Source organism: Tamandua tetradactyla, chromosome X (assembly GCF_023851605.1).
Source record: "Tamandua tetradactyla isolate mTamTet1 chromosome X, mTamTet1.pri, whole genome shotgun sequence".
Classification (NCBI taxonomy): domain Eukaryota; kingdom Metazoa; phylum Chordata; class Mammalia; order Pilosa; family Myrmecophagidae; genus Tamandua; species Tamandua tetradactyla.
In genome coordinates this window covers 153,871,578-153,880,027 of record NC_135353.1, presented here as the reverse complement: position 1 = coordinate 153,880,027, position 8,450 = coordinate 153,871,578, and the positions used below count along the sequence as shown (strand labels likewise).

General features: G+C 37.4%; 1 long non-coding RNA gene across 1 annotated transcript in view; it reads left to right on the top strand.

Moving 5' to 3' along the window:
- The first annotated feature begins 239 nt into the window (after positions 1 to 239).
- The window catches only part of LOC143671545 (uncharacterized), a 43,830-nt gene continuing 35,619 nt past the window's right edge, over positions 240 to 8,450 (top strand). The window contains exon 1 of the long non-coding RNA XR_013169595.1: positions 240 to 260. This is a non-coding gene — a long non-coding RNA (uncharacterized LOC143671545). The remainder of the gene's footprint in view (positions 261 to 8,450) is intronic.

Sequence of the window (8,450 nt, the reverse complement as noted above, 5' to 3'; positions counted from 1 at the left end):
CCATATTTGAATTCTTTTCAGAAAATGGGAAAACTTTTGTCATGTACTCATTTTTTAAGATAGGAAACTAAAAAACCAACTGGAAGGAGTTCTGTTTCCAGAAATAATTGATTAGTTTGTTTTAGAACAACCATCTGGAAGAGCAGAGCTAGCAAAAACTGAATGAAACATGAGAAACATCTTTTTGAAGGCTTCAGAGTCACCAAGACAGCACAGATATGCAGAGTCAAGATCCCAGAGAAAAAAAGAAGTCCACAGAGGTAAAGTAAATAAAGGTTGTGGCAGTTTGGGGGACAAAAAAGACATTAGAGTTTAGGACACATTATGGAGGGTTAGCCCAGGTAAACACTCCTAGCCTTCATTGAGTTCTGACCCCAAAGTCTACACTTAAGAGTTAGGGTAAATCAGAAATAGATCAGCCCTCACAAAGTTGGAAGCTCAACTTTGGACCGGCTAAATCTTTGATGGGACTAAGGTAGACTTTTTTTTTTTTTTTTTAAAGACCAACTGACTTTCAGAAGCATGAATAAGTCCTCTTCCGGAGGAAGATAACATCATCCAGAGCCACAAATTATCTATTTTTCTACACAATGTCTAGACTTAAATGAAAAATAATCTGTGATACAAAATTTGAATTGACCAAAAACTAATAGAAAAATAAACGCAATAGAAATCAGAAAATGGAGTTACTGAACATGGAACTTTAAAATAGGGGCGGGCCGCGGTGGCTCAGCGGGCAAAGTGCTTGCCTGCTATGCCGGAGGACCTCGGTTCGATTCCCGGCCCCAGCCCATGTAACAAAAACGGAGAAACAGAATACAATAAAACAAGAAAATGTTTAAAAATGTTTCCCTTTCTTCCTTCCTTCCTTCCTTCTATCCTTCCTTCCTTCTCTCTGTCTTTCCTTTAAAAAAAAAAAAAAAAATAGCCATGATTAATTTAGATGACAAGATGAATTTCAGCAGGGGGCTAGAAAATATAAAATGTAATTAAATGGAAATCTGAGAAGTGCAAAATGCAATCTCTGTAATTAAGTACTCTATAAATGGATTTAGTAGCATGGTAGACACAATTAAAAATAGAGATATGGAAACTGAAGCATGTAGAACAGAAGGATGAAAAATACAGACAGGAGTATAAGAATATATAAAACACAATGAAAAAAGTATAATATATGTATGATTGAAGTCCTAGAAGAAGAGGAGAAAGAGAATAGAGGAGAGGTAATGTTTGAAGAGATAATTTCTGAAAACCAATAAATCATATCAAGCTATAGATTCAAGAAACTATGTAAATCCCGAAATGTAGAGAAATGACACTGAAGCATATAATAGTAAAACTGCTGAAAACGAAAGTCCATGAAAGCATAAAATCTGCTGTGGCTTAAAATAGGTTTAGAATTAAAATAAATAAAAATAACAAAAAGTGAGAAAGGTATAAATATAATAAAAGAGTTCCATGGTTTTTATTTTCTGGGAAATGGTATCAATTTTCATTAGACTTTAGTAAATTATAGATGCATGCTTTAATTTCTAAAGGGAACACTAAATAATAGGGGGAAATGCATTGCTAAAGAGCAATAAAGGAAGAAAAGAGAAGAATAAAAATATTCAATTAATCCAAAAGAAAACAAGAAGGAGAGAAAAAGAGATATGTGAGGTGAAACACTTAGGAAACAATAAGGATTAGACTTGTAGGCTCATTACCTTTTTTTCTGGAAGTAGAGGCTGTTTTTGATGGAAACCTCTGATGAAATTTTGTTCTTTTCTTAAAATGTTTTATTTTATGTGACCTCAGACCATTTTCATAGTTGCATAATTTGTACACATAGTTGTTTGATGTTTACCAGTACTTTTGCCCTTGATACCCATTGAATTCAGTTTTAGAGCAAAGTATTAGAAAATGATCTCTACTTTTGATCTTTGCTATTATTTATTATTATTATTATTATTTGAGAACTGACTGACTTAAAAAGAATTTTTTGGAACTCAGCCATTATCTAGGTATGCTCATTGAGACTTTCATGCAAACCATGAACTTATAAAATGATCTCTCATACATTCTGGATTGGGCTTTTCCTATACTCTGCATTCTAACATTTCTCTGCCAGTATTCTTATGCAAATGGGAAAGATTATCCAATAGAGCTTACAGAAACAGCATCTCATTAACTTCATACATTTAATTGTAACCCTGTAAGAGATGTGTTTAAAACAACACTTTTAAATTTGAAAAAAATTTCCTTAGTAGCTGCAACTATTCGAAGGAAAACAAATGCACTCAAAAGTCCCTTTCTAAGTTACACAGCTGTTTCATTGTAATTATTTTGTAAAACCTGGCTTGTATAGTATGGTGTCATCTGTTCTACAATTGTTTTTCAAGTGTATCTACCAAACAGTGAAACCTGATGTTTGTAATAACAACCCTGAGGTCATCTTGAAGGAAAAAAAATCACATGCTATTTTTGGTGTTAGTACTCAGTATATTTTGTTGTAGAATAATTCTTTTAAAATTGATAACCCATGAAGCAACTGCTATGCCAAAGCATTCAGTTCTCAGACCACACTCTACACTAGGGATTGTACTGCACTATCATTTTAATTTATTCTTGAGGTGCCAGTAATAAGAATGCTACTATTTTTAACCTCAGGGATCTCCCTTTTATCCAAACATCATAAAAATCATCTTAGCAACTAAGAATAGGACTGGTGTTCAGTCAATGTACACTAGCAGGGCTTTACTATTGTTAAAATAGTGAAATATTTTCCTACTGATTAGCAAATGTCCTTAGCCCGGAGACCTGCAATTGTTCTCCCCACAAATACCCTGGCCCCACCATTCTCGACAACTCTCCAGTCCAGCGTCTAAGGGGTAAATATTTGACACAGCAAGGGGGCTTCAGAACCTCACTCCAGGGCTTGTGCTGTACCACTTGGTAAATGTTTGGGGTATCATCCTATACATAGATACTAATGTTGCCTAAGATGGATGATCATAAACTACTCTTAGCCACTCAGGCAAGTATATATAGCAACAGGGGCCACTTGGAGATTTCACCCGGGGTTTTACATCCTTTCTCAGGTTATAGATGCACATTTTGAATTGAGCTCTTCATAATAATCCCCATGATTGATTTGGTTATCAGTTCATTCCTGACTCTAGAAGTGATAATTTTGATTTAGTCAGGTGTCTTAATTTGTGTTCCTCTATAGAGACAAGGATTCTGGCACAAATAGTTTATAGGGAGGGGGTATCAGGAAACAGCAATAGAGGATTAGGAAAGTGAGATAGGGAAGGAACAGGAGCCAATAATATCTTTTATCAAGAAAGATACTACTGTGGGGAAGTAATGCTACATTTCATTGGGGAGCTCTGGAAGCAAGTGTAAAAATACATACCTTAAGGGAGGCAATGGTGGCTCAGTGACAGAGTTCTCGCCTGCCATGCCAGAAACCCGGGTTCGATTCCTGGAGTCTGCCCATGCAAAAAAAAAAAATATATATATATAAAACATTAGAGTTATCCCATCTAAGAGGGTGAGGGGTCGGGAGGAATATATACTCCAACTCCTGTTTGACATGAATTGAGATCTCTTCCCAAGGGCATTAATTCTCTAGCACTTCTGATCTGCAGTGCACTGGGCAGAGCCAACCCAAGTTACTAGAAAAAGCTCTCTGGCAAAGTGATGCAGGCCCCGGTAGTAGGAATTCACTTAAGCAGGATTGTACTCTGAGTAAGGTACTCCAGGTTTTAGCCGGGAGATGAACACAGCAAAGTCCTGCCAGCCCCATCATTACCACCTCACCTTACCCCCAAGGTGAAGAAGTGTGTTGAGGACTGATCAAGTTCAAGGGGCACATTTTCTCATTAGGACACATTTTCTATAGGGTGAAGTCTTAGCAGGAAAGAAGTAAATTTGCTTGCATTGAAGAAATGTATCCCTCATATTTTGGAAGAATCTTCTTCCAAGTATCTTGGCACAGTAGACTGGGGCTGCATCCCCTTAGGAGAAAGCTTAGACATAATTTTCTCTTTGGATCCCCATTTTAGTGCTTCAAAAGCATTTTCTTCCTTAAAGCAATAGTAATGATGGGGAATTAGGGCTGCTGCTACTTGGGAAAAGACTCAGCCATCTCTTTATATCTTTGAATCTCTACTCCCTCCTGACTCTTTGGTGAGGGGAGACAAGGAGAGTGAGAAGCCTGTATCTTTTGTTAGAAAACCTAGGAGCAGCCCCATTCTGGGATAGTCTGGAGAAAGCTGTCAGCAAAGCTCTCTCTAGATATCGAGACACTCTCTGTTTCTGGATTTCATGCTCTTGTGTTAGCTATTTCTTGATATTGGCCATCTGATTAATAAGGTTTAAGATTTGGCTATGGTCTTTGTGGAAAATAAAGAAAAAGAAGCCATTCGATCTGCATTGACTCTAGGCCTTTTCTTGGCCCTTAACTTAGGTAATACATAATCATCTTTATTATCATTCTTATTATAATTGTGGTAATTTTCATTTACAGTATTGTTCAGTGATATGTGTTTTGCATGATTGCTTATTTGAGCCTCACAATACCCCTCTGAATTGGGTAGTATTGTTATATCCATTCTGTAGATGAATGCTTCATTGGCTCCACCAGATCTCGCCAATGGAAAGGAAAAAAAACTTTTCCTTTGTAATTACCAAGTAACCCAAGAGTGACATTTTGATATCATGCAAATATCTTGTGCCCCCAATAACCCTTTACCAGTAGCTTTAACATTCTTGTACTAACCAATTATTATTATGGTTGCACAATGATAATTCTATTTCCGCCAGTCCATTTACATTTATTAGTAGAAAAGAGCATTTCTTTCCTTTCCCTGAGCATCACTTGGACTTATGGATTTTATTTATTCAGTCTTATAATAATTTATGATCATTATTCCTTTGATGCTCAAATTGGTTCAAATTTGCCCCATAGAAGCTCCTTCAAACTGGTTCCTATGTACTTCTGATACAATGCCATTAGTCTTTAAATACTTTCTGGCACAATAAATTATTTCAGACTACCTTTCCCTCCCTGTCTCAGAACTGCATTCATCCATTTCTCTGAGGAATCCTGTTTTCTTACAGAGGTAAATGGTGTTTAACACCAAATATGGATATTAGATATGCTCACTGCCACTCAGTTTCAGTTCTCCAGACCCATCAATGAATAGAGCTAAAAAAGACCTTTTAAAAAAATTAATGAGTTCATTCTCATATTTCCATTGTCATATTCCAATGGATAACTAAAAGAAAAGATGAATTTGCATCTGTCTGTACCTTCTATGCTGTGACTTTTGAGAGTTCTCTTTTCTCTAGTCTGTACTGGCCATTGGAAAAGGATACTATCTGCAGTTTACGTCTGTCTCTTTCAGACTTTCTGACACCTTTGGTACCAGAAAAGATTTCGGTGACTGTTTTCTAGGCTAGCTTTTTCGGTTCCTGCTATTTGCCCCCATATACGAGCCAGTCCAGGGCTGGACACCAAAAAACATGCAACAGCATTTCAGAGCTGCATTGTGCCCCAGCTGCTAAGAGCACATTTTTCGAGCACATAGTTTGACTATTTGTAAGGTGTGGAACCTCATTAGCTTCCTTCCAGAATTATTTTCTATTCAAAGGCAAGAAACCACTTTATTATCCTAGAGGATTTTCTTCTAAAACTAAATATTTTTCAGCTTCATCTTGTCTTGCTTTTATTTTTAAGGGCATCTTGTTTGCATTTGCAAATTCATTACAATAGAAGGTTGAGTTTAATAATAACATTGCTAACTATCCCCTATATTTATGATAGTGTGTTTATTTAAACAATGTTTATCATTTTTGCAGTAGTAGTAATAGCATTTGGATCTACATTAGTTCCTTTATAGTGCTTACTTAGATCCCATTGGCCTGTCTGCTTTTTTTCCGAACTTGTCCTTTTCTACAGTGGCATGAAAAGGGGTTAGATAGTGATAGATTCTCTTTCTAGGAGTTTCTTTCTTTAGTTTGTTCAAACAAACTGGAATTCTGAGGTCCAATCCACTGCCCAGAGACCCTTTTTCTTCTTCCTTACATTTCTCATATTTGTTTCCTTTGTGAACCTCTTATCCTATTTCCCTTCAACTATCCCTTTTTTTCCTCTTCAGAATGGTGGTTAAGAGCATGGGTTCTGGATTATCTGTGTGGCCTTGAGCAGGCTACTTAATTTCATTGTGTTCTAGGTTCCTTATCTGAAAATTAGGGATAATAATAGTACCTGTCTCATAATGTTGTTGGGGGAATTAATTGGGTAATATATGTAAGCTAAGTAAAATGGTGCCTCGTCTATAGAAACCTTCAATAAATCAGAGCATCTATGATTATTTACTGGTGCCTATAAACCGACAAGTCATCATGAGAAAGACTCACACTTGTCTGCTTCCAGTAGCAAATATCTGTCCCTCATCCCTTCGCAAATAAACTCAACAGTCTCACCATCACCTCTACTCTTCACATAGAAGACAATTGTTCTTCACCGCAGTTAATGACAAGTAGGAGTTACTGGTAAGGAGGGAAGAGGAAGGAAGGCAAGTGGACCACTGTTCCCTCTTAGACATATTGACCTCATTGCCTTTCTCTATCATGTCTTTCTGGAGGTAGGGTTGTCAGATAAAAGACAGAAAATCCAATTCAATTTCAGTTTCATATAAACAACAAGGGACTTGTTAGTATAAGTATGTCCGCAATATTGCATGGGACACACTAACAAATCATTCGTAGTTTACCTGACTCAGATTTCACTGAGTGCTACATATGGCAATCCTGTTTGGAATATCTGGAGGTCTAGTGACCGGGGACCAGTAAAGCATTCTCCGGCTGAAGACATTGTGAGTCAGTATGGTAGGTTCCCAGTGTCAGCATGCCACCTTCTCTCTGGGACCTGACTGGCCCAGCAGGCTCTAGCCCCACTTCCAGATGCCAGTGTTGGCATCCCTGGGCCTGTATGCTATTTCTTGAACTGGAAAGAGCTATTTTTCCAAAGGCATATGGACAATGTTAGCCAAATACTGCCTACCCCCAACCCCATCTCAGCAGCCAATTAATGACTAACAGAAGTTGGGGTATAAATGTCCCAGCTCCAATGCCCCTTGGATGAATAAATCTGAGGCATGTGTTTTATACTATTTTCTAGAGTTCCCCCTCAGGATTAAGCTCCACTTGCCCACTGCAGTGCCTGGCTTAATAATGCACACCTTCCTTGAAGATGCTGCCTTCCCTTTCCCATATTCTTTCCTCACTACTCTATTAGGGTCCCTGTAACTGTCAAATAAATAACTGACAATAGAATCCTCATGTCGTGGCCTGATTCTTGGAAATCCAACTAAGATATGAGCTCTTATTTTCTCTTTTGTTTCCAGTAGCTTCTTGGTGATGTCTTTATTGTTTTAGCCCTTTTGGTCAGTGTCACTACTTGAATGGAGTAGTGTGTAGATTTTGTTCTTAAAAAGAAAATAAAAACTCTCTCCAATGGCTATATTGTTTCAGAAAGGTGTTTGATCTTTCATATTTGGCTTGCATTTCAGTAATTGTCTGGTCTGCTTTTTTGACAACAAATAATCTCTTTCTCAATGTTAGCCTTTCTCCAGGCTGTCAAGAGATAGGCTTGGAATTGAATATCAAGACCAGCTTTGATACAACAAATGAAAGGCCTTCCACTGCTGATGGTGAGGAACTCTAGCAAAGGTAGGGTAATATGCAGCAAAATTACTTGCCTCTTTGAGCTGGCAAAGAATATAATTAAAATAAAGAACTGACATCTTATGTGACAGAGTCTGAGTAGGAAGCATAGCATTTATCACCTCCTGTTCGCTAGCTTTTCTTTGGGGGAAAAAAAAAGTCAGCAAGATTTTATCTTGGATGACGCCTACTCACCTGGCTTGGTTTAAGCTAAAAAAACATGAAAATGGTGGGGTGTGAAATAACATGCCAGATATGCAATTTGGCCATGTTATGGCTTAAACACTAAAATCAAAATTTGTGCTCCCAGAAAAGGGATAATCAGTAAATCTGTACTATATATTGAAAACTAATAAAGGCATAAATGCTGTTAAGAAAAAATGGGACATGGATTGTTGTCAGTGGGGAAGAAATAGCAATGTCTCTTCTGGATCATCGCAGAGTCCTGAAGTCTGAAACTCAATGTGTGTCCACATTTGTAGGAACAAACCTATTGTATGAAGCAGGATGTATATGAATGGTGAAGTAGGTTATACAGGAATTTTACTCTGTTTATCTTATAATAAATATTTTTATCTTCTATACTCATCCCTAAAGGGAAACCTCCTGAAAACACTGACCTGACTCTCCATTAAGGAGTGACAATTATACCTGCTGAATTCTAGAGTCTTGCTGAAAAACTCATCTAAGAACTCAAGCTCTCTGAAATGTAGGCCTCTTCTCAGACCACAGCA